At 33.9% G+C, this 26,185-nt stretch overlaps 1 long non-coding RNA gene across 1 annotated transcript; it reads left to right on the top strand.

Annotated features, from left to right (window-relative positions):
- The first annotated feature begins 8,520 nt into the window (after window positions 1–8,520).
- Window positions 8,521–20,553, top strand: LOC117683637 (uncharacterized). Its single transcript, XR_010713320.1, has 6 exons — window positions 8,521–8,833; window positions 10,597–10,854; window positions 10,956–11,094; window positions 11,212–11,377; window positions 11,799–11,863; window positions 19,856–20,553. It is a non-coding gene; the product is annotated as an uncharacterized lncRNA (long non-coding RNA).
- The last annotated feature ends 5,632 nt before the right edge of the window (window positions 20,554–26,185 follow it).

The following is a 26,185-nucleotide window of genomic DNA, read 5'->3' as shown; positions in this document are numbered from 1 at the left end:
CTATTTTTAGCAACGACCCTAGCTTTTATAATACCGATGGACCACCCAACAGGATAAAATTTGATGAGAACATATCCTCAGATACATGTTTGAAAAATATGAAAAAATTCTGTACGCATTTTATTTATCTAGTGGGGTATGGACCATTACCTTAATACACGGCTAAAAATAAAGAAGTCTTCGGGGTTTTGCATTTCAACAGACCCGGATGACAGTGTTGAAAAATTGTGCAAGGTCTTCTGAGTGTCTTCCAAATGGAGAAAAGATGTCAACATTTTCCATTATGAATCGTCCAAACGTGCTGCATGAATATTTTGGGATCGACAGACTATAGTCCCAATATATAATCGGAAAATCAAACCAGGCAACGTCTAGAGCTTTCTATTCGGATTAATGTATATAGCTGCGGGAATAAACAACTGCTTAGTAATGCAAACGTAAACAAAATTGCATTGCTAAAAATACTAGTGTCACAAATTACTAGTTTCAAAAATTACCGGGTATTTTAATGTTTACTGTATTTTAATTTTAAATGTCGTCAGTCTTACGGTTTTTTTTCTTCCATATCAATGATACTGTATCGTCTGTATGATAAAAGATCGTATAGAACACCGAAAATTCAATTTTGATGCAAGTATATACATGTCCATCATATTTGAAATATAAAAATACTCAAAACACGCATAAAACGCTTTCATTAACTGCGTATGTTACGCTGATATGCTGGCAATACCATATAAGAAAAATAAGTAAAAAGTTATAGCTAATTTGCTCGTTTAATCATGTTAATGTTTCACAATTCGTATACATTTGATTTTTTCGTTTCGTACTCAACTAAAGCCGAATGAATACAATGCTATAATTGATAGACATTCATATGAATATTAATAAGATAGCAACATGTTGATAATCATTCATTAGATATAAATAAAAGATAAAAAGTAAATCGTTTCTGGCCAGTCTATACCCTTTTTGAGCGATAAACGTGATGATATTTTCCATTTCGTTCCGTTTTCCGTTCCGCGTTTTAGCAACACCCCATCTGTTGTGCCCGAGGTGGTAGAGCATTGACTTTCACAATTTAGATTTCTCTTACGATAGAGATACCTCACATCAATAATGGTAACAATTGGACTTTTAGGTTTTAAGAAGTTAAAAATGTAAAATTGTTAACGAACGACGGACGAAAACGGATAGCAATAGATCACCTGATTTTACTCAGGTGATCCACATGTAATAATACAAGTAGCACTTTTTTTTAACCTCTTTAAAATTTTGACAATTTTAACAAATGAGAAGGTAGAAAAAATATCATAAATTTATGTTATATCGAAGATTTTTCTCTATGTTCCAACTAACAATTTGACCCCAACAGTGGCCCTACCCTAACCTTGAGTATCATGATTGAACAAAACACAAGTCACCATTATCTGAGGATGCTTTCAAACATTCCTAGCTAATGAAATCTGATAAGAAAATTTTAAAATATATCTCTAGATGTAAACCAAAGTAAAAATTCGAACTCCCCTCCTTGTTGTACCACCTTACCTTCAGTTATCATGATAATTATCACTTCCTGGATATGCTTCAACACAAAATGCAGTAGCTTTATAGTAAATTGATTTTAGAGAATTAACCTTTTTTTAAAATTCTATGTAATAATTCGACCCACTACTGAGGCGTCACCATACCAGTGGGGATATTGAATCAGGGGATGCTTCTGAGAAAGTTACAGCATTCCTGGCCAAGTGTTTATAGGGAGAAAATTTAAAAGATTTTTTCTATATGTTTCAATGTTTAAATTCAACCCTCTCCCATTGTGATCCCCACCCTACCTCCGGTAAACATGATTGAAACAAACTAAAATCTTAAGAAGCTAGGTATTCTTCCAAACATGTTGCAGCTTTTTAGCTAAAAAGTTTATAAATAAAAGATTTTAGAAAAATGCAAAAATATTATTTTAATAATTCTATTTATCTACACTTGAATTCTCATTACCTAATGGTGCTTTGTACTAAGTTTTGTTGAGATTGTCTGTGGTTCCAGAGAAAATGTCAAAAATTTCATGTTCACAGACAGACCGACAAACAGACGTAGGTCGGACAGAAAAGTTATCTGAAAAGCTCATGCAAAGATGATGTTCTACCAAAAACATGTATTTCCAAAAACGTTTCTCACACCTAAAAAGAACACATCACCATTAAGAATTGTGACGCGAGTAAAACTTAATTATTTGGAGAAGGAATTAAAACAGATTATTTTAAAAAGTACGTAAGTTAATTGTCATGCTTAGGAAAAAGAAAAAAACATGTATCGAAATGAACAGAGCATTTCTGTATCGCAAATTTTTTTGCAGATTAGAGGGTTTTTTTTAACAGACTACAGGAATTGTATTTTTTAAAGTTTCTTTCGTAAACGCTAATCTAAGTTTTAGTTAAAAGTGAATATTTCGTGATTTGCAGCGGTATATTGTTTTTATTCAACGAAGTCCGTGGGATTTTTTTTTATCACCGAGCCTTATTTCCGTCACAAATCTTAAGAACAATATTTTTCAATACATTAAAGCTGCTTAGTCCGATTTTCTATCAAGTTTTGTGCACACTTTTAAACGATGGTTCTGCTAAGATTGTGCTAAATAACTTTAAAGATATTGCCGTACTGTTCCCTGTCAACTAAGCCATATTTAAATGAAAACAAGTAATGAACAAAATTTAACTAAATTTGTTTTAAAAAACAAACGACATAAAGGGGTACCGCATGAATTCGCCTCATTTAAAAATTCGCATATATTGAACATATAAAATTTTAAACAAGTGAAAAGCTGTCAATGTGACAGCAAACCGGGTTTTCGTTTAACTGTGTCCATAATCCATGTCATCCCGTATCCAGTGAAATGGAGTACCCTATATGCAATTTTTGCCAATAAAAGACTATCATGAAAACTGTAGGAGGAGTTATCCGTACAATGAGGGTACCCTATATGCAATATTTTGCTAAAAATGACTAAGTTCAAAAGCTGGTATTTTTTTCATAAATTACCAGAAATCAAAATCCTAGCAATATGCACACCTCTGATATATGTACAATTGGTTTGCAAACTAACAACTTACTATCTTGAAAACTGTACGAGGAGTTATCCGTACAATGAGGGTACCCTATATGCAATATTTTGTCAAAAAATGACTAAGTTCAAAAGCTGGTGTTTTTTCATAAATTATCAGAAATCAAAATCCTAGCAATATGCATACCTCTGATATATGTACTTCATTAATGATGCATGTTCCCAAGCTACAAATACGTGCAGTTTATTAAATAATCACTTTCTTATCCTGTCAATCCTTTATAATAGTCCACGCATGCATGTGCATTTTTTATCATTGAAATTGTATTTAGTTCAATAAGGTCTAACGCATATATCTAATATTTCTTTGTTTGCATATATATGAGATATAAATATCACGATAAAAAATCTATCTTATCCTGAGAGAGAGAGAGAGAGAGAGAGAGAGTTTGAGTAGGTTGACTTTAAAAAATTCATAAATTGTCGGATTTTTTTGTTTTTGTTTTTTTTTGTTTTTGTTTTTTTTTTAAATGTTTTGCTAACCTTATGACATGCAATGCAAACTTAATCATGTTTTTCACATCAGAGTTTCCCTCAAATTGTGAAAAATAGAACCAAAAATCTTCAGTTGATGGGGCGGGATTATCAAATAGTTATCACGAAAGTATATTGTCTAAATAGCAGTACTAAGTTTTTCCCCCGAATGATGTGGACATTTATTTTTAAAACATATTCATTCACTCTCGCACCGTATGGGATTAACTGACCATGTTCAAACCATATTACATCAACAGTAAACTATATGTGTAATTAAGCACAACACCAAATGTTTTAAGGCGATTTTATATAACCAACGTACATTGTTTTAGCTAATTACTAGCTAAGAATTCGATTCTAAATCTCGATTCGAGCTAAGGAGATTTTTTTACCAACTTGGGGTCTTGTAGTTTTTTTTAGTGATTAAATCCGCTTCACCAACTGAGTTGTCTAAAATATAGTAATGATAAAATTTTGTGATTAAATCATTGATATATTTTATATACTAAAAATTATACATAAACTGAAAGAATAAAAAGCATTTTCATAAAGTAAACAGGTAATAACCGTGCGTGAGAACAACCATCCATGTGAAAATGTCTTCGATGTGCGGTGTCCAATTTTAGAGACACGGTTGAAATTTAGTTTCAAGAAAGAATGTCTCTGTTGGAAATGCTCTGAAGAAGGAGACAGAAGATACGAAAAAGGTATCAATATGACTTGAAGCGCGCGGGGGGGGGGGGGGTGCACTGAAGTCTTGATCTCGAACACGGTCAGAAGCATCACCGTTATCTCCAAATAAGTTATTACATGCAGTTCTTGTTTTTCTGTCCAAAGATTCAGTTTTGTTCTTTCACATGTATGAAAACTACCGTAAAATGTCACCAGATGGATTTTTTTAATGTTGATCATCTGACTAAAAAAATTTTCTGGGATCACATCAAAGTTATTTTTTCAGTGCCCTATCCCTCCTTATTTGGCATATCGCAGTTTATATTGCAGTTAATTAATTAATTCTGAATGAAACAAAAAAAATATATAAAGTACATGCTTCTTTTGGCGTTCTGTCAATATTTCAATTCTGAGTAAAAAAAAAAAGACACACGGTGTCCATCAAGCGATTCATATTCTCTCGATTTCTTGCATATTATACAATACAAGAGACCGATGCTGTCTGTAGTAGCTTTTTACCCGATTTATGTTTTAATTTTTTTTTTTTTAAAACGCATGGATATTACCGATGTGTTTTGTTTGATTTTTTCAACCTACACTAACGGCAGCATGAAAACCAAAAGTCGCGCACATTCGAATTATACTTGGCCTTCGATGGTGGACCAAAGTATTAGCTCTCGCCATGCATGTTAAAAATGGACTTAAGACCCGTATTTTGACAGTTTTTAAGATTATCCTTAAGATATGACAATTTTTTGGGCTATGATGAGATCTTATGACAAATTTTGGTCTTAAGAGAGATTTTAGTCAAAGTCAGTTCTGTTAAACGAGCCCCAGGTTTACTCTATGACAGAGTAGGAAAAAGTAAGATTGGTCTTGCTCTTGTAGGGGAGGGGCATTTCATTTGGTCCAGGTTGTACATTAGGACAGACATTATTTTCGGTTCTGACTGAAAAGTCCTGGGGATCTATTCACAAAAACCATACGCCAGCCATGGTAAAACGCAGACAATGAGTTGCCGCTGTGTGATGTAGTGACGTTATTATTATGATGTCATTTTTTACGTTGTGACGTTATCTGCAGTACTCACTAAACACATAGAACATACAATGTATATTGATACAAATTTAAAATCAATAATAAAAATCAGAACCTGAATATATTTTATATTTTTTTTTTATTTTAATGTATATTTTTTTTAAATTGCCATAGGCCCAAAAAGGCCCTGTGACACTTAACGTAGATATTCAAATAGGCCCTGTGGCACAGAAATGGTTAAATTATTCTTGCAATTTTCTACTGATATCGTCTCTTTACTTGCCTCAGATTTTTCCCGAAACACGGTTCCCGACCTGGGAAAATGAGGTATTTTAAATTCACGTCGAGATCGAGAGTCGCCATTTTTACATGTAAACAAACAGCAAATCTTCTCTTAAACATTATTTTCTGTCAAATTAAATATCAAAGTTGAAGTTACTACTTATTCACAATCTCAAATCTTGAGAATTTTGGAAGCAAATTGAAGATTTTGATGCACCACTGATGTAAACTTTGTTAACAGTAAAATTGTTTTCAAATGTTTAAGCTACTGTACAGGTTTAATTGTTGAACAGATACAATTATTGCTATATTTTGTGAAAAGTATCACAGTTGTTGTCCATTTAGTCAATAATAATTTTCTGTTTTCTTTTTTCTAATGTAGTTAGTACTATTTATTTTTTTAGCTCACTTACCTTAGGTTTTTGTGCCGTGCTAGTGACAGAAGTACAGCAAGTTAATTGAAAGTTTTCCTTGACCAACTGCCATAAAATGTTTATGGACAATAGATATATTATTCTTATATTTTTTCTATTTAAATAATGTATAACTTGGCTGTTTTCCTATCAAAATTCATCTTTGTAACTTTTAACATACTTCTTTTTTATTCAAATGCTCAGCCCAAGAAAATCGCAATATCACATTTTGTTCCTGATAACTTCCGTCAAACGACAGAGTTCAAATCTGAAAACGATATCAAACATTATTTTCTGTCAAATTGAACAACAAAGTTGAAGTTACTATTTATTCACAATCTCAAATCTTGAGAATTTTGGAAGCAAATTGAAGATTTTGATGCACCACTGATGTAAACTTTGTTAACAGTAAAATTGTTTTCAAATGTTTAAGCTACTGTCAAGTTTAATTGTTGAACAGATACGATGTTTATTATGTTAACTTGAGTTCCTTTTGCTACATTTTGTGTAAAGTAATACAGTTATTGTCCATTGGGTCAATAATAATTTTCTGTTTTCTCATTTTTAATGTAGTTTGTTATATGTTTTACGGTGCTACCGTTCTGGCGAGCGCAGCAAGAATTACACATACCTTGCGTCATTGTCAACTTATAGTTTTTTTAGGTATCAACGGACGTCAAAGAATTTTTGAAAGAGTATTGCTCTACAATAAGTATGCCAAAGGTACTAATTTAATCATTGGCGTCGGAACCGCCCCCCCCCCCCCCACTTCTTTTGCAAAATTAGACCTACCCCCCCCCCCCACTTTTTCTCGCAGATAATATAATAATTCCTCAAAAGGTTGAAATATGGAGAAGTTGGAGTCGTAGGCATACTAGCCCCCCCCCCCCCCCCCCCCACGGATTAGGTATGTCATGGTTTGGGGGAGAAAAAAATTTTTTTTTGGAACTGTAGATAACCTCCCCCCCCCCCCCCCCTCGGATTTGAATTTTCGTGATTTGGGGAATTAGTTTTTTTTTTCAATATTTCTAAGGTTTAGTCACCTACCCCCCCCCCCCCCACTTTTTCTCGCAGATAATATAATAATTCCTCAAAAGGTTGAAATATGGAGAAGTTGGAGTCGTAGGCATACTAGCCCCCCCCCCCCCCACGGATTAGGTATGTCATGGTTTGGGGGAGAAAAAAAATTTTTTTTGGAACTGTAGATAACCTCCCCCCCCCCCCCCCCTCGGATTTGAATTTTCGTGATTTGGGGAATTAGTTTTTTTTTTCAATATTTCGTAGGCATACTAGCCCCCCCCCCCCCCCCCACGGATTAGGTATGTCATGGTTTGGGGGAGAAAAAAATTTTTTTTTGGAACTGTAGATAACCTCCCCCCCCCCCCCTCGGATTTGAATTTTCGTGATTTGGGGAATTAGTTTTTTTTTTCAATATTTCTAAGGTTTAGTCACCTACCCCCCCCCCCCCCCACTTTTTCTCGCAGATAATATAATAATTCCTCAAAAGGTTGAAATATGGAGAAGTTGGAGTCGTAGGCATACTAGCCCCCCCCCCCCCCCCCCCCCCCCCCCACGGATTAGGTATGTCATGGTTTGGGGGAGAAAAAAAAATTTTTTTGGAACTGTAGATAACCTCCCCCCCCCCCTCGGATTTGAATTTTCGTGATTTGGGGAATTAGTTTTTTTTTCAATATTTCTAAGGTTTATGCCCCCCCCCCCCCACGGATTAGGTATGTCATGGTTTGGGGGAGAAAAAAAATTTTTTTTGGAACTGTAGATAACCTCCCCCCCCCCCCCCCCCCTCGGATTTGAATTTTCGTGATTTGGGGAATTAGTTTTTTTTTTCAATATTTCGTAGGCATACTAGCCCCCCCCCCCCCCACGGATTAGGTATGTCATGGTTTGGGGGAGAAAAAAAATTTTTTTTGGAACTGTAGATAACCTCCCCCCCCCCCCCCCTCGGATTTGAATTTTCGTGATTTGGGGAATTAGTTTTTTTTTTCAATATTTCTAAGGTTTAGTCACCTACCCCCCCCCCCCCCACTTTCAATTTGCTTCCAACGCCTGTGAATTTTAATGGTTATGATAGATACAGCGCAACCCATTACCCCAAGAGAGAGAGAGAGAGAGAGAGAGAGAGAGAGACCGGTACCTGTTTGTAGGGGTGTAGTTTCCCACTTTTAAATTTAATGGTCTGACTATATGCAATATCTACAAAAAAAAATTACCTGTTTATTTTTTTATTTTATTCCTTTTTATTTAGTTCAAAATGTCCTATTTCATTTCCTCCCTACTCATATACTTATCTGCCTACCGTACATGCATGCACAATTAGCTAAAAATGGATCGATGTGACAGTAAAGTATGGCTCTGGCTAGTGTGTGTATGTATATGTATATATATATATATATATATATATATATATATATATATATATATATATATATATATATATATATATATATATATATAGTTATACAAATCCGTGTTGTGGGTTATTTCATATACCTCAGACTCACGTTGTGGGATCCTTAGGTGGTTTATGGGTCATCTATATTTTGACCCATAAACCATGTAGTTCAAAATTCACAGGGAGGTTGAAAATGGTATTATTAACATAAAAAACAAAAAAAAATGTTTTTTTGACCCACACGGATATATTGAAAAATGTCCCACAACTCAAAATCTATTTTTAGAACATCGCGTCAAAGCTACTAGTTTTGAACATTTTGTCTGTCTATAAACATCCAGCGGGGTGTCCCACAAAACGGTTTTGTGATGCACGCAATGCATTGTTGGATATCAATGGCGGAGTACAGCAGTAACTTGGGTAAGTACTGAATATATTTTCTTATTAGCAGTAATTAATAGGTCATATTTATAAAAATATGACGAGGAAGCAAAGATTATCGAACTAAAAGTACAATTAAGAAAAAATGGCGGACGCTCTTAGGCTGAAACGTCAAACGGCTGCCTTTTGACCATGCACCGATTCGTAATGCTGAAATGTCAAATGGCTGCCATGCACCGATTCGGAATGCAAGTGTCATTCTTCAGCTGTATAGTACATGGGGAACAAGTCTGCGAGTTCAGAAAACTTGTCTTGAGCGGTTAGATTACTTTTTTGTTCGTTTGCATACATACAAATGTATTGTTTACAGGTGCAAGTAGAGAGTCCCCCAATACTCAACCCCGGGACTTGTTGAACATTTCTTCCTTAAATTATATTTGTTATGCACTAATTTGTACGACCGGATTGATTAAAGATCGTTTGCTTATCACTTCCCTGCCATGTATACAAACTGGTGTTCACTGGGGGATAGTAACCTAGCCTGGAGGCATATATACGGTAGCACATGCAACCCTGTGTCTTTGTTGTTGATCGAGTCTAAAGTAGTATATAATACTGTATATGAAATAGTTCACCGGAGATTTCATTTCACCCGCTAATGTTACGGTCCATCTATCGTCAGTGTAATTACATGTATTCCTTAAGATTTGGATACCTACCGTATTGCTTAAACAATAATAATTTATATACCGGTATGTGCTTAATCATGATAATCGTTCACACCTCTGTGTGACTTTTATATTGTGTATATAATGAGTCAACCTCTCGAAGACTGCGGGCATGAGTAGCACGTGCCGAGAGTTCAACTGTGTATAAACAAAGTAGGCCCAACCCAGACTGATTTCAGAGACACCTGGTTTAGATTTCATTGAGAGTTTTATTTTGAATCTACAGAAAAAAACTTGTAGATGTGTTCTATTATAAAAAGAATTCAGCTTTTTATTTCTACCCGGCGATATTTTTTCCTCCTTTAATTACAGACCCTGAAACGTACTACTACACCCAAAAAGCGTGCGACTTTCGTGCGAGAAACGTTTCGTGTTTAATTTAGCACCATTACGGAGATCCTGTGGAATTGTAGCCCTCTTCAGTAAACATCAGATATAAAAATCGGAGAGGGCTACATTATTGCAGCTAGATACATGAATAACACTTTTTCTATACACTTTTTCATACAGGAAGCATTATGATATCATATCATGTGAAAAAAAGACCATACAGTGCGAGTAACATTTATCATATCGTACAAAAAGCAAACCGTGCTATGCTAGGAACCTATTGTAAAAACTGTATAGCGTGTGAGAAGCATGTGAGAAACATACAGCTGGTATAGTAGTGTGTTTCAGGTTTTTATTTGTATGAAGAAAAAAAAATGATTACCTCCTCTCCTCCCCCCCCCCCCCAAGAGCGTGCATGGAGAAAGGAATATTTTGATCTAAAGAGGTTTTATGAAGATAAATATTATTTGTTATTTTTAATTACATGTATATTCTAAATAATGCATCCCCCCCCCCAAATATTTCATTTCATTTTGCGAGGGGATGCTCTGCTTTGCGGTGCCCTTGTATTTTTTAAAAATACATTGTGATTCATATATCGTTACCACTATATTGTGATATGTATTGTTGTTTCATAACGCATGCATTGTTCATATAACCATAATATTTCATCATATGAATGCTTATGTTTATATGTAACATTCGACTTTTTATCTAAGTATTGTTTTCATTATTATTTTACAGCATTGATAAGTATGAATCTTCCAAAAGCTTGGAAACCACATTATTTAATGATGCAACCTCAGACAAGCCCAAAAATAATGCTGTTATGAAATTAATGTTGAACAACTACCCATGGAAGCTTTGACTCTTTGCATGGAGGAATATTGATAGACAGTAGGAGATTAGATATGACTTTGGACTCTGTTGCAGCACTGTGATGCACGTTCCATAGATTCTTCTGAACACTGCACTGATTCATCAGCTGTCAGACATGAACAGGTATTTTTCATTAACTACATTACTTTTTTCAACACATGATTTACAAGCTTAACTCTAATTACAATGAAATCTTTTTCAAATTTATAACAGATTTATAACAGAGAGCATTCTAGAGAGGGACACAATGGTAACTCATGTAGATGTTCCACTAACTAGTTAAGATGGGCTCTTAACTGATACTACAGTCTACTCAGGACCATGTAACTTCACATGTTCAACAGCTTTGGCATTTTACTACAGGTATTACCTTAAGTTACTCTTTCTGAAATATAGGGGAACATTTCAGTAACTACAGTAGACCTGTAGTAACTAAGTAACTAAAATTTCATTGACAATTATTCTTTGCCTGTACTCTAGGGAGGAATTTGAAGGCAAATCCTGTTGAAGCACACCCAGATGTTCCACAGATTCTGCAGAACAGTGAAGATCTGTTGCAGCACATAATTACCGTATATACTTGTTCAACAGATTCAACAGGTCATAAAGGACCATGTTGCAGAATATGTTCAACAGCCTTGCATAGGTATTTTTATTACACAAATACATGTATTCTGAATGATAGGGAATTTTTGTCAAGGCAGGACTTCACTAGAATATCATTGTTCTTTGTATACTATAGGGAGCATTTTGGAAGCGGCAGTTTTGCATATACCGCATAGTTTAGTGCTAGGATCTTTTTAAGAGCACTCGATTGGCGCAACAATTTTTGGACTATTTTTATCTCCTTAATAAGAAGACCTATGTATAAAGATAGAGAAAAGTAATAAGATTTTAAAGCTGAAATATTTAGATTTTTTTCTTTTGTAAATGATAGTTTATAACTAGACAAATCATATAAAAAAAAATTAAAGAAGATCTGATGGTTAATTTATTAACCACCCAGCCTCCTTAAAGGATGCCATCCGAGTACTAATTAATCACCAAATCATTTTATTTCTTTTCAGAATATGAGATAGAAGCTTGTAATGGTAGTAGCATCAGCATTGTCTGGAAGGAACTATCAGTGAAGGTAATACATGCAGGTACATTATTTGAGGGTCCTCAACACCTGTTAAAAGTTCTGCATACAAGCCCATTTTCTTAATTAAAGATATTGATTTTTACCATGTGTTTTGACTTAAAAATTACCCCCCCCCCCACCCCCTTATAATCATTTTTTAAGGGGGGACTTTAAATTTCATTTCTCTTCATTAAAATAAATGCTCCTCCAGTATTCACACTCAGAACCTGTGGGTTGGTAGACTGAGGGTAAACCCATAGCTGCACAGAGATATTTAAAACACCAATTATTGGCGATATAAACTGTTTCACATCGCGTTGAAATTGCCATGATGTGACGTATTGTCTTAAAAGTAGAAGTCACAGGGTGTCGAGGATTCTTAATTTCGTCATTGTTTTAGTTATATTTTGTCACCACTTTTTAATCAGCCTTTATCCTTAACTTTGACAATGACAGCTTTTTCTCTGAAATGGAATTGTTTGTTCTGACATTTTCCCTGTAGATTGTTCATGATTTTTTTTGTGTCTTTGTGACATTGTGTATATGCAAACATATAACTGTGTGATTGCTCATGGTTTTTGGGTCACTGTCAAATATATGTATGTGTGTCTGTTCATAGATTAAACGTGGGTCATTGTCATATATATATATGTTTGTGTCTGTTCATGGATTGTGGGTCATTGTCATATATATATAAATATATATATATACCGGTATATGTTTGTGTCTGTTCGTGGATTAAATGGGGGTCATTGTCATATATACATGTTTGTGTCTGTTCATGGATTGTGGGTCATTTTCATATATGTGTCTGTTCATGGATTAAATGCAGGTCATTGTCACACATACATGTTTGTGTCTGTTCATGGATTGTAGGTCATTGTCATATATATATACTATATATACCAGGGTTGTCCAAATATGTTCGTGGACAATAGCATTTTTATCATTTTAAATGGGTTAATTTATTCATATTATATATCTAAATCTTTGTCATAAAATTTCAGATCAAACCAAAGTGGTCTTTATTGTTTTCTATAGAAATAAAGTAAAATTTTAATGTATCAAAGGCTCGCAGAAAGTATGCACGTCCCAGCGCAAAAATTGTCCAAACTTTGTAATTGAGTTTTTAGATATGTATATTTACTGTTTTCATAATCTTCTATTGTGATGTAGTCTGTATTGTGTACATTATTTTCATACATCATTTAAAAATATTTTCAAACCAGCAGAGGACATTTAAAAGATATTACGGCAAGAATATGTCTTTTAAAACGCATGAAAAAGCAACTTCATCTGACCGCTGGCGATAAAAAAATTGTGTCAACTGAAGTAAAAAACTGAAATGAATGAAACGATTAAGGAAACTTATCCACAAGTGGCACAAGTGATATGTTGATGGAATATGCGATTGTACCTTCTGACCAAACGGTGAATGCGGCATATTACTCTCAATAAACCCAGTACTACGTCATTATAATTTAACGTCATACTGGGCTGTGCGGCCTGTATAGGCAATGTATATACATTCATAACTCCATTACAAAAATATACATTATTATGCTCTTTATTACAATATTATAATACCTTCCTGAAAATGGCGCTTCTATTTTGAATAAAATTACATGTGTCCACGAACTTTTCGGACAACCCTTGTATATATATACGTTTGTGTCTGTTCATGGATTGTGGGTCACTGTCATAGAATTTTTGTTCTGCAATTTTTTCTGTGGATTGTTCATGGGTTTTTGTGTCTTTGAGTTTAGACATTTGTGCATATGCATGCATACATATTTAGTCAAAGATATATATGTGAATGCTCATGGTTTTTGGGTTGCTCTCATATCTACATGTATGTATCTGTTCATGGGATGTGGATCACTGTCATGGATTGGTTGTTCTAACATTTTTCCTGTAGTTTGTTCACGCCTATTTTGTGTCTTTGACTTTAGAAATTTGTGTACCTAAGTGCAAATATATATGTGAATGCTAATGATTTTTGGGTTGCTGTCATATATACATGCTTTTGTCTGTTCATGGGATGTGGGTCATTGTAACAGATTGTTTGTTCATGAGGTTTTAGTGTCTTTGTACATAACGCCTCAACTACCTTATGTGGATGATGATGATACTTCAACATTAATTTACATGATGATACTTCAACATCACATGCTGAAACTTTAACATTACAAGCTGATACTTTGTCTTTATATGATGATAGTTCTTTGTTACATGCTGATACTTCTTCATTATGTGATGGTACTTCACTCTGCGGTGATTCTAAAAATAGGGAAGGGTCATCTTGAGATTGAAATACATTAAAATTCAGAACTCATTGATGCCTGACAAGTTTTTAACACAGGGCTTTTTCTCTGTTTCGGAGATTGATCAGATATTACTAAGGTCCACTGAGACTAGTTTAATAGATCAAGATACTCAACAAATAATACCACTTGATTATGTGTTGTCCTTTAACAGAGTCATTTTATATTTAAAGAAAGCCTGCTTGGGAAAACCATTGGCGCTCCCCATCAGTGCATACAAATCAGGGGGTTCGAGGTACCCCAGGGGATTTTTCGTCCAAAAATGGTCAAAGTGGACCGCTAAAAGTATTCATAGCACCTAAACAAAGACTTCTGTCATTCAGGTTACATCAGATTTATGGGTGGGCTTTCCCTGGAGATCCACGTAAAGGAGTGGACAATGTAAGCACTAATTTTTTTCAACAGTACAGTTACTGCTAAAATCAGTTTCAACAGCGCACGTAGTCCCTAGCATCTGACTTCATGTAAGATATTGCAATCTGGAGGACGCAATGCTCTATCCTTTGTATGTAGTTTTACAATAATTTTATGAAAATGGAAATTCGATCATATGTAGATCAATAGATGAAATATTGTAAAATACGGGATCCCCCCCCCCCATTCCCTATTTTATATTTACTTGTTGACTTGTGATTGAGGGGTAGGACTGCCACCACCACCACCACCCCCCCCCCTCCCCCCCTTAAATAAAAGATAGTTTGTGAGAAGCGCTGGGATCTAATGGATGATTGCTCATGCTCTGATTTCCTTAAGACAGAAAGTAAAATTGAATGCCCAATCCAAAGGGGGTAAAATAAATTTGAAGGCGCCTGCCTGCAGAATTAAAACAATCAACCTACAACATAAAACATACTCATAAAATTGGCATCCAATTTGAAGGCGCCTAAACAAAGACGAGTTACAATAAGGGGACTATGGAGTTGTTTGACACACAGAGATTTCGGCGCAAGTTCCAACAAATGTAATCAAAAGTGATGGTGCCCCCATTCCCTCCAGCATCCAGTTTCAGCTGAATGGCACAAGCCCTAGTATTGGGAATATAAGTTTTGATAATAACCAATGGGGTGTCCATATTTATATAAGGAAATAAGCATAAAAGAAGCTTGTTTAAATTGTTGGGTACAATGTAGCTTGAATTTAGTCTATTCTCTCCTTAGTAATATCCCTGAGTTTTATCGAATCACGATCCTGCTGCTTATAGCGAATTTAGAATCACCGCATACTGTAATACCATCATTTTATGAAATATTATATACATTTTATGAAATATCAGCATGTATTAGTGAAAGCATATAGTGAATACTAGGTATAATCATATAATAAAAAATTATCAGCATGTAATGTTATACTATCAGCATGTAATGATAATTGATAAATTATCATATAATGAAGAAGTATCAGCATGTAAAGTTCACTTGATGTATCAGCATGTAATGTTGATCGATGATCAGCATGAAATGTTGAACTATCAGCATATTATGGGCATTATCTACGTAAGGCAGTTGAGGTGTTCCATTTCTTTGAGTTTTATTTGTGTTTGCATGTATATGTATATATATGTGAATGCTTATAGTTCTAAGGTTGCTATACTAATACATGTTTGTGTCTGTTCATGGATTGTGGTTCAATGTCATATATACATGTTTGTGTCTGTTCATGGATTGTGGTTCACTGTCATATATACATGTTTGTGTCTGTTCATGGATTGTGTATCACTGTCATATATATACATGCTTGTGTCTGTTCATGGATTGTGGGTCACTATCGTAGGTTAATTGTTGTATTATTTCTCCTGTACCATGTAGTTTGTTCATGACTTTTTTGTGTCTTTGAGTTTATACATTTGTGTATATGCAAATATTTTAAAGGGGCACTGTCATGATTTTGGTCAAATTTTGTTTTTCTGTTTTCATTATTTACAATGCTTTAGGATATATTTCTAATGATCAAATGAAATTTGAGAGTCAGTCATTGAGTTACAAGCAAGATACAGAGCTCACAATTCTTTGTCATGTAAACCAGGATTGTGCCCTATTTTTTTATTTACATAGGTTCAATATACAAGTCTTTTTCAAGCTGATTTGTCTATCATTTTATTCATTTTAAGAATAAAAAAACAGTTCCTAACATTTAATACATTCATTTTAGGTCTATAACTGGAATTTTTGCTTCAACATTCAAAATTAAAACAAAAGATTTGTTTACATATAGCAAAGTAATTTCTTATTTAATTTTGGTCTCAAGCATTTTGATATTAGTATGATAGAATGCTGGAGAAAATTGTATCTAATTTGTTTGATGAATTATTGAACTGTATATACATGTTTGTGTCTGTTCATGGATTGTGGGTCATTGTCGTATATTTACATCTACAAACTTTAAGTATAATTTCCTCAATTTCTTACGAAAGGTTATAGTTAATTCATAGCTCTATAGAAACAGCCAGACTGAAATCTACACGCCCCATTTAACGATTGGTCGAAATCTACAGCGGCTGAAAGTGACAGGACTGAAATTAACACGCCCTGTTTATCGATTGATCTGAACCTACAGCGACCTAAGTAAAATCACAGACTGCATGAAATAATCATGATGATGTCAGACTGAAAGTCTCACAGGAGACGATTTGGCTGTTTCTTTTAGCTAACGTACATGTGTACGTTAACAGTAATTTAGTAAATTTTACTAACTTTTCATAATCAATTTATTAATTAGTTAAAGAAAGATGTTAATATAAACAATAAAATGCTTTCTTTGATGATTCATGCAGGTTATGAAGGTAGCGATCATTGCAGGAAAAATTTACATAACCCGCTAATGCTGGTTATTTAGCGGGTTATATATTTTTCCTGCAATGTCACTACCTTCATATCCCGAATGAATCACTATAGAAAGCATTTTATTGTTTAAATATGTTACATGTTGGCGTCGATCTGTTCATGGATTGTGGGTCATTGTTGTAGATTTCTTATTTTAACATTTTTCAGTTGATTGTTCATGAGTTTTTATGTTTTTGAGTTTACTGATCAATAAATATTTGCTTTAACGGCGTATTGAACAACATGTAACTTCCAAGTAAAATGACTTGCTTATGGAAAGGAACGATATGATTAACATAATAGGATACACAGAAAAACCGTGAAGTTAAATGATAAACTTTCTAGGATTAACACTCGGTACTACTGGATTTGTGCATGATGATAGATCTGTATGCTTGATCAATAGGTCTGATAAATGATATGATAGTATAAGATTGTAAAAAATATTGATGCGGGTACCATATATATATGTTTGTATCAGTGTTCATGGATTGTGGGTCACTATCATATATTGTTTGTTTAAACATTTTTCATGTTATTTGTTTATGTGTTTTTTGTGTCTTCAAGTTTAGTCAATTGTGTATATGCATTCATACATATTGAGTTCAATTCAAAGATATATATGTGAATTCTCATTGCTTTTGGAGTGCTGTCATATATATAAATGTTTTTGTCTGTTCATGGGATGTGGGTCACTCTCATAGAATGTTTGCTCAAACATTTTTCTTGTGACTTTGAGTTAGATATTTGATCTTTATGTTAATTTTTGGTTCTCTGTTATACTGTACCCGCAATGAATTTAACATGATAATAAAATGATAGGATAGAAACCACGCACGATATGATAGGATTGACGCATGTTATACATGTACATTGAAAAGTGTACATGCAAGATACGATAGGAATGATACACCAGAGGAAAGGATAAATGATGTTCATGATAAACATATAATATTAGCTCTAAATGATCTTCAAAATTAATGTGATAAATTAATGGCATAGTTTGATAAAAAAAATGTACAAATTAAGATACTTGCAGAAATCTTTTTATTAACAATTGCCTAGTTGTTAATCCTAGCTGCTTCATCTAAAGGGTATACAAAAATGACTTATTGGCTTACATGATTAATAATTTATCTGTATTTCTACATTTTTTTCATTACCTAACATCCCAGCCAAACACTACTAACATCTCATCCCAACATCGAATCCTGTGGAAAATAACAGGTTCAATAAAAATTCAACTGTTGTTTTTGATAAACATGTATAATCCATACAATAACAAATTATATACAAATTACATGTAATGTTTACGCAGTTATAAACTCTAGTACATATGATTAAATGTAATACTATGAGCATTTAGTCTAGAAAAAAATGTTACTGTAACCATGTTCCTATAAAGATCTTCAATTGTTCACATTAATCTTTTATTTCCATTACTTACATATATGATTAACATGTAATTTCTAATTTGATTTTTGTCACAAGAGTTTTGATATTATAGTATGATAGAATGCTGGAGAAAATTTTACCTAATTTGTTTGATGAACTATTGTACTGTAAAAAAAATGTTGGTGTCTGTTCATGGATTGTGGGTCATTGTCTTGTATATACATGTTTGGGTCTGTTTATGGATTGTGGGACATTGTCATGTATATCTATACCTGTTTGTGTCTGTTCATGAATTGTGGGTTATCATCATATATTTCTTATTCTAACATTTTTCAGTTGATTGTTCATGAGTTTTTGTGTCTTTGAGTTTACTTAATTGACACTTGTATACTGGATATATGCATCCATACATATTGAGTTTGTACATATGTACAATGAAAAATATGTATGGGAATGCTTGTGGTTTTTGAATCTCTTTCATGTATAAATGTTTGTGTCTATTCATGAATTGTAGGTCACTGTCAGAGATTATTTGTTCTAACATTTTTCCTATAGTTTATTACTGTGTCTTTGAGTTTAGTTATCTGTTTATTTGCAAACATAATTACCAGGTACATGGGATGTTGGTCACTGTCATAGATTGTTTGCTCAAATATTTTTGCAGTGGGTTGTTTATGAGTTTTTTGTGTCTTTAAGGTCAGATATTTGAATGTTCATATGCGTACATATATATATTGCAAGTTTAGACATATGTTTATATGCAAATATTTGCATTTCCATTGTTCTTTCCCACTGTAAGCCCATACGGAGGAGCTGCAATTATTTCTCTATAATCGCAATTGCTCTGTCAGTATACTATGACGTCATAAAGGTGTAACGTTATATATACTTTTCCATGACGTTATAGATTTAAACCACTATACAATACATCATGTGTTTTTCTCCAACTCCATTAAAATTGACGTATTTACATGTAATATTAAAACATGTTTTTGATAACATTTTAAAGGAATTACTGTTATAACATATCATTGATTCTGTTAACAAATCTATGTGAATTAAAAAGATACAATACAGTCTGAATGCTTACTTTTGATGTAATAGCTAAATGTCAAGGTCTAGGCTAATACAGGGTATTTGCGAGTGGTAAAATGCAAATAGCGTGCATCATGGAATATGCCAACAGAGCAATTGCTATTCATAACGCCATGTTCACTAAATAACGTTGTTTATTTCTTAAATATATACAATGATATTTGATCGCAGATAATGTTTTAGTTTTTAAACATTAAAGCATTATTACTTGAAAGATGTGGTCACAATTTACTGCAGCATAGTGTGTATACAAATTGAATACCAAGCACTAGCATGTTATGAAAATGTGTTGCGTACACTATTATTTTAACTTACATGTACAATTGTAGAATTTAATTCACTGAACCTTTCTTATATTTGATTCACAGATTCTATTGAAGAACACAAGGATTATGTCCCAAGTGGTATAGAATCAGTGGATAAACCATCATGCACCACATTAGCATCAAAGAAAAAATGGACAATGGAATAGGACATTTGAATTTTATATGGACTTTAAAGATTAAAGTGTACCAAGAGAGGCAGAAGCACTGAAAGTAAAAAAACAATTGCAAATTTCTTGCTGATAGAAGTATTCATCAGAAAAAGAGTAAAATGCAACATATGCTGAGACTTAATCAGCAGATACGAAAGCTGATTCCAATGAGCCCCCGTTAAACGTAATGGCGGAAGATGAGGATGCAAATTTAGGACGTTTGGTCTTGCAGTTACAAATGATTCTGTAATAAACCCTTTAAATTTAAACAGTAATTGGAAGATTATCTCCTCATGAAATACCCTGGACTTATTTATAAACAAGAGTCGTCTATATGCTTCATGTTTTAGATTGAAGATTGAATGTGTATGTGTTATATCTGTATTACTCTCTCTGCTTCCCATCTGCAACATGTGTACCTGTGGTGTAACCTCATGGTTTAGTTTTTATTCGTTTTAAAATCTTAATATCAGCAATAAGATGTTGTAATTTCTTATGTGTTACTTTTATGTTTAAGGTCAAGTGAACATGATTGAAATATGTATTGCATATATTTTAAAAGTATATTACAATGTAATTTAGAATACTTAACGTTTTTAAAAAAGGACAATCATATTAATATCTAATATTTACATGTAGTGTATATTTCCCCTTATGTTTGCAGAGGACATCTGTGACGTTCAATTTCTCATGACACCTGTGGGTTTTAGCTCTGCTGGCCATAGACCAGAAGAGTGTATGCGATGATCTGTTTGTGTAGCTTTCTGTTTGTCTCTCTGTGAACAATTTTCAAATGCTACTACTATTACAGCTATCAAGAATGTTCACATATATATACATGTCTTGTGTTTGAAATCATGCATGACACATTTTTCTAACTTTGAGAAATAGAATAATTATATAATCTTTAACTGACAAAAGTGTTCCCTTATTAATATTGTTTTACCTCTGCAAATAAAGGTATCATGGTATAAAGGATTTACCTTGTCTGTCTGTTAATCTGTGTCTACATTACAAGTGTTGAGGATGGATTGCTATGCCATAGCAATATTTTTGGTGGGGGTTATGCATTTGCTGCTGCCTTTATTTGACACAGAGATGGTCATGGTCATGTAGGGATTCGTCATGACCTAGACGTGGTAGTACATGGACAAGGTGACAAGGAAAATAATGATTTGGGGTATTACCCTAATACAAAGTCACAAGGAAAAGCGTATAGGACATTTTGATGTGGCCTAAGCTATAACCGAGATAAGTTGTTCACACCTTAATTTTTACAAGTAGTTTCAAACCAATGGCATTTGACACTTTAGGCGTCAATGATTTTAGTGAAGAGGTTTTCTGGTCTGTTACCATATTCTCTTTGAAGATAATTATAGAAACCAAACTTAGAAAACAATGTATTTGAAGACATTTTATTTTTTTATCTTTGACACCGGTTAAGGACAATGTTTTGATCTATGTTCATCTTATCAAAAGGGGTACACAGACCAAACTTCTTCCTGAGATGCATTAACATATACTAGTATATGATCATTTCAAAGCATGCTTTGCATGCTGCTTCTGACTTAGATTACATAAGTCTGTGATTCATAAGCACAGTATCTATATCTTTTTATTTCAAGGGGTTTACAAAGTAAATTTCTTCAGTGCATCACTGGCTGCTCTGTTCAATGCATTACATGTAGTAAAAAAATCTGCCACCTTTTCAGGAATGCCCCATACTATGCACTGTTGCCATTAGGAGACAAGTCGTTAGTAATTCTTCGGTTACTTTTATAAAACAAATTCCCTTAACCATTTCTGTGCCACAGGGCCTATTTGGGCCTATTTGAATATCTACGTTAAGTGCCACAGGGCCTATTTGGGCCTATTTGAATATCTACGTTAAGTGCCACAGGGCCTATTTGGGCCTATGGCAATTTGAAAAAATATACATTAAAATAAAAAAAAATATTAAATATATTCAGGTTCTGTTTTTCATTATTGATTTTTTTTAATTTGTATCAATATACATCGTATGATCTATGTGTTTAGTGAAATACTGCTGATAACGTCACAACGTTAAAAATGACATCATAATCATGACGTCACTACGTCACACAGCGCAAACTCGTTGTCTGCGTTTTACCATGGCTGGCGTATGGTTTTTGTGAATACATCCCCAGGACTTTTCCGTCAGAACGGGAAAATAATATCTGTCCTAATGCACAACCTGGACCAAAGGAAATGCCCCCCTCCCCCACAAGAGCACGACCAATCTTACTTTTTCCTACTCTGCCATATAAACCCTGGGCTCGTTTAACATATAACCGACTTTTGACTAAAATCTATCTTAAAAGACCAAATATTTTTCATAAGATCTCACCATAGCTCATAAATTTGTCATATCTTAATAGGATAATCTTAAATACTGTCAAAATACAGGTCTTAAGTCCAACTTTAACATGGCGAGAGCTAATACTTTAGTCCACCACCGAAGGCCGAGTATAATTCGAGTGTGCGCGACTTTTTTATTTTCATGCTGCCGTTAGTGCTGATTAAAAAAAACCAAATAAAACACATCGGTAATATCAATGCGGTTTTTTTTTTTTGATCGGGTAAAAAGCTACTACATACAGCATCGTTCTCTGGTATTGTATAATTTGCAAGAAATCGAGAGAATATTAAGCACCAAAGGAAGCATGTACTTTATATGTATTATTTTTATTCAGAGTTAATTAATGAACGGCAATATAAACTGCGATATGCCAAATAAGGAGGAATGGGGCACTGAAAAAATTACTTTGATATGATCCTAGAACAAAATTTTAGCCAGATGATCAACATTAAAAAAAATTCCATCTGGTGACATTTTACTGTAGTTTTCATGCATGTAAAAGAACAATACTGAATCTTTGGACAGAAAAACAAGAACTGCATGTAATAACTTATTTGGAGATAATGGTGATGCTTCGATCGTGTTCGAGATTAAGACTTCAGTGCACAACCCCCCCCCCCCCCCACCCGCGTACGCGCTTCAAGTCCTATTGATACCTTTTTCGTATCTTCTGTCTCCTTCTTCAGAGCATTTCAAACAGAGACATTCTTTCTGGAAACTAAATTTCAACCGTGTCTCTAAAATGGGATACCGCATATCATAGACATTTAATTTTCACATGGATGGTTCTGACCGCACGGACTTTCATTACCTGTTTTATGGTCATAAAGAGCATCTACTCTGTGTAAAGGTGCAAATATAGCGGTAAAAGAAGGAAAGATTTCTAGGACTGAAATATACTTCATGAAAATATTTAATCACAAAATTTTATCATTATTATATTTTAGACAACTCAGTTGGTCAAGCGGATTTAATCACTAAAACAAACTGTAAGACCACAAGTTGGTAAAAAAAAACTTCTTAGCTCTAATCGAGATATAGAATCGTAAATGTTTTGCATTTCATAACTGTTATATTTCATCGTATGATGATGAACTATGTGTAATCGTTAACTTTCTTAGGTCTATGTTGTTTTTGATTCTTTGAATATTAGAACTATAATATAAATCACAATCGTAGTTGTATCGATAAATAAGCTAAGATATTAGAGAACATTAAGAACAAAATTATACATCTTTTTCCGAGAGTTCAAACGTTTACAACTGACGATCGTGACTGTCAATATTACACGTATGATGTGGTAAAAGTTTTTACTTTGTATGGAATAAAATGTAAAAATTAAGATAGTGTTCACCTGTCCGAGAAAAGGAAGATTTTAAAACATACAGATAATTTAAAGCTACATAGTCCGATTTTTTTTGGCTATGGGAGTATCAAATATTTTTCTATACAGACCAAATTTATTAGACAAATGCCTATTTACACAAACAAAATCCGTCTCCTTTCAAAGTTTGTATTATTTAAAGTACATAAAAAATTTCTGTATGAGAAAACAAAAAACAAAACAAACCAACTCCATCTTGGGAATGTTTAGAAACGGGAACCGCTTGGTTTTGTTCCCGAATGATTGGGTTTATTCAACCCGCATGTGATGTATCGATTGTACATGTATACAAAACACTTCCCCAAATATTAGTGAATAAAATGTACCGACGTTTATTTTTGATTTGAATTTTTTTCAAAGTCGTAATACAACCATACCCGCCTTGACCTCAGCAGCGAATTTTATTATGAGACGAAAGAAATCAATACAATTTATGTCGTTTGTTTTTGTAAATAAATTGTGTACATCACTTTTTCAATAAAATATGGCTTAATGTACCTGGAAAACTACTGCAATGTCTATTATGATACTCATACTTAGCATAGCCATCGTATAAAATCGAACATAGCAGCTTTAAAAATTTCACGATAAGCCTATATATTATTCTATTTACGAAATCATTAAAGTCATTTGGGGTATTTTGAATAACAGTTTTTGTTCAACTTGATTGTAAAATATGTGTAAATACGCATGTTTAATACAGTTCGTTGTTTTGGTCCAACAGAAAGATCATACTCGTTCATGTGCGGACCTAGAAGGGGGTGCATGGACTATTCCTTCCACCTCTTGGGAAATCAAATTAAAAAGATTATATAGCAAAATTCCCGAAATAGGCCTCAAAACCCCTCTCCAACATTGGAAAACAAAATTATCCCTCGGACACCCCCTGGAAATGTTTTCTGGATCCGCGCATGCGGTAACAAACATACAATATATCAATTTTCTCGCTGAATAAAGCAATAGCATACAGTGTAATGAGAAATGAATATTGAGCAGCGTTTTCATCACATAAATTCTCTTTACTGAGGTTAGCGAGAATATTTTAATAACAAAATAATTTATTAATGTATGTCATTTCTTCTTTAAACTCTCTATATATAAATCACTGCATGGCGTTGGAAGCAATTTGAAAGTGAGTGGGGGGGGGGGGGGGGCTAGACTAATCCTAAAAAATATTGACAAGCAAAAAAAAAATGATAAAAAACTAATTCCCAAAATATCCGTGGGGGGGGGGGGGGGGGGTAGTACTATACCTATACTTCCAAAAAAATCTTACCTACCAAAATAAAAAAATTTCCCACATCATGAAATTCCTAATCCGGGGGGGGGGGGGGGTGGGGGTGGGGGGGGGGGGGAATAGTATGCCTATGACTTCAACTTCTCAATGATTTAATCATTTCAAGGTAAATTTAGGAACAAATATGTTTCCTGCGAGAAAGAGTGGGGGGGGGAGGCTAACCTTTTATGATGCTACAGTACAGCTCACGAGTATCCCGACAAAACCACCGACCACCGTGTTTGAAAGTCCACGCTGAGCGTGGAAGTGTCGGTACCTTTGATCTATTGTTCTCTGTTACGGCCACGAAACGAGAAAAAACACGGTGCGACACGGTGCAACACGGACAGTTACACGGTGTAACACGCGGTATTTACCTGTGAAAAAAGGAGGATTTAGGAATAAAACTTGTAAAGAATAAAATATTTATTGATGTATGTAAGAGAATTAAAGAAAAAGACAAAGAAATAGAAATAAATAAATAAAATTTTTGGGCACGCAATTTTCAGACGAATGCGATTGTTACGGTTGATTTTTGTTGATATTAAGAACAAAAAAATCGATATCGCCCACATAAAGGTTTGATCAAATAAAACACTAACACTTTATTTTCCTTTTTAAAATTCAAATACACTGTTCCATAAGTTTTTGTTTTTGTTTCAGTCCGTTTTTAAACGTAGTAGTAATCGTAGTTGCTGTAGATTGGCAGTTTCAATAGTGCATAGAATCATAACTGTGATCTTCTCTCACTTATACTCTATTCAACGATAACAAATCTAACGGGTTGTTGAAAACAACTGTACTTTCTCTATATAATATAATTATACAGCTTTATATTCATATTTTCATATTTTCTTTCTTTTATACATACATTTGTATGTGTGATGTACTTGTCCATGTAGTACCGCACGGTACATATTCATAGCGCTTAGAATTCGTGGATCGGTACTTGATAATTTTTTATTTCATCTTTATAAGCAACTTGAGTTTAGAAATTATTTGTGTTCCAAGAAACTACTCAGTATTGCAATAATTACTGTTTGATTGTTTAATGATCGTCATATGAGAGAGAGAGAGAGAGAGAGAGAGAGAGAGAGAGAGAGAGAGAGAGAGAATAAGAATACTGGTATAAGTTTAATTTTAAGTACATTTTACTTGTAATTCAGTGTAATAAGTCAGATTT

This window comes from Magallana gigas, chromosome 4 (genome assembly GCF_963853765.1).
Source record: "Magallana gigas chromosome 4, xbMagGiga1.1, whole genome shotgun sequence".
NCBI classification, from domain to species: domain Eukaryota; kingdom Metazoa; phylum Mollusca; class Bivalvia; order Ostreida; family Ostreidae; genus Magallana; species Magallana gigas.
This window is presented reverse-complemented; position numbering and strand designations above follow the sequence as displayed.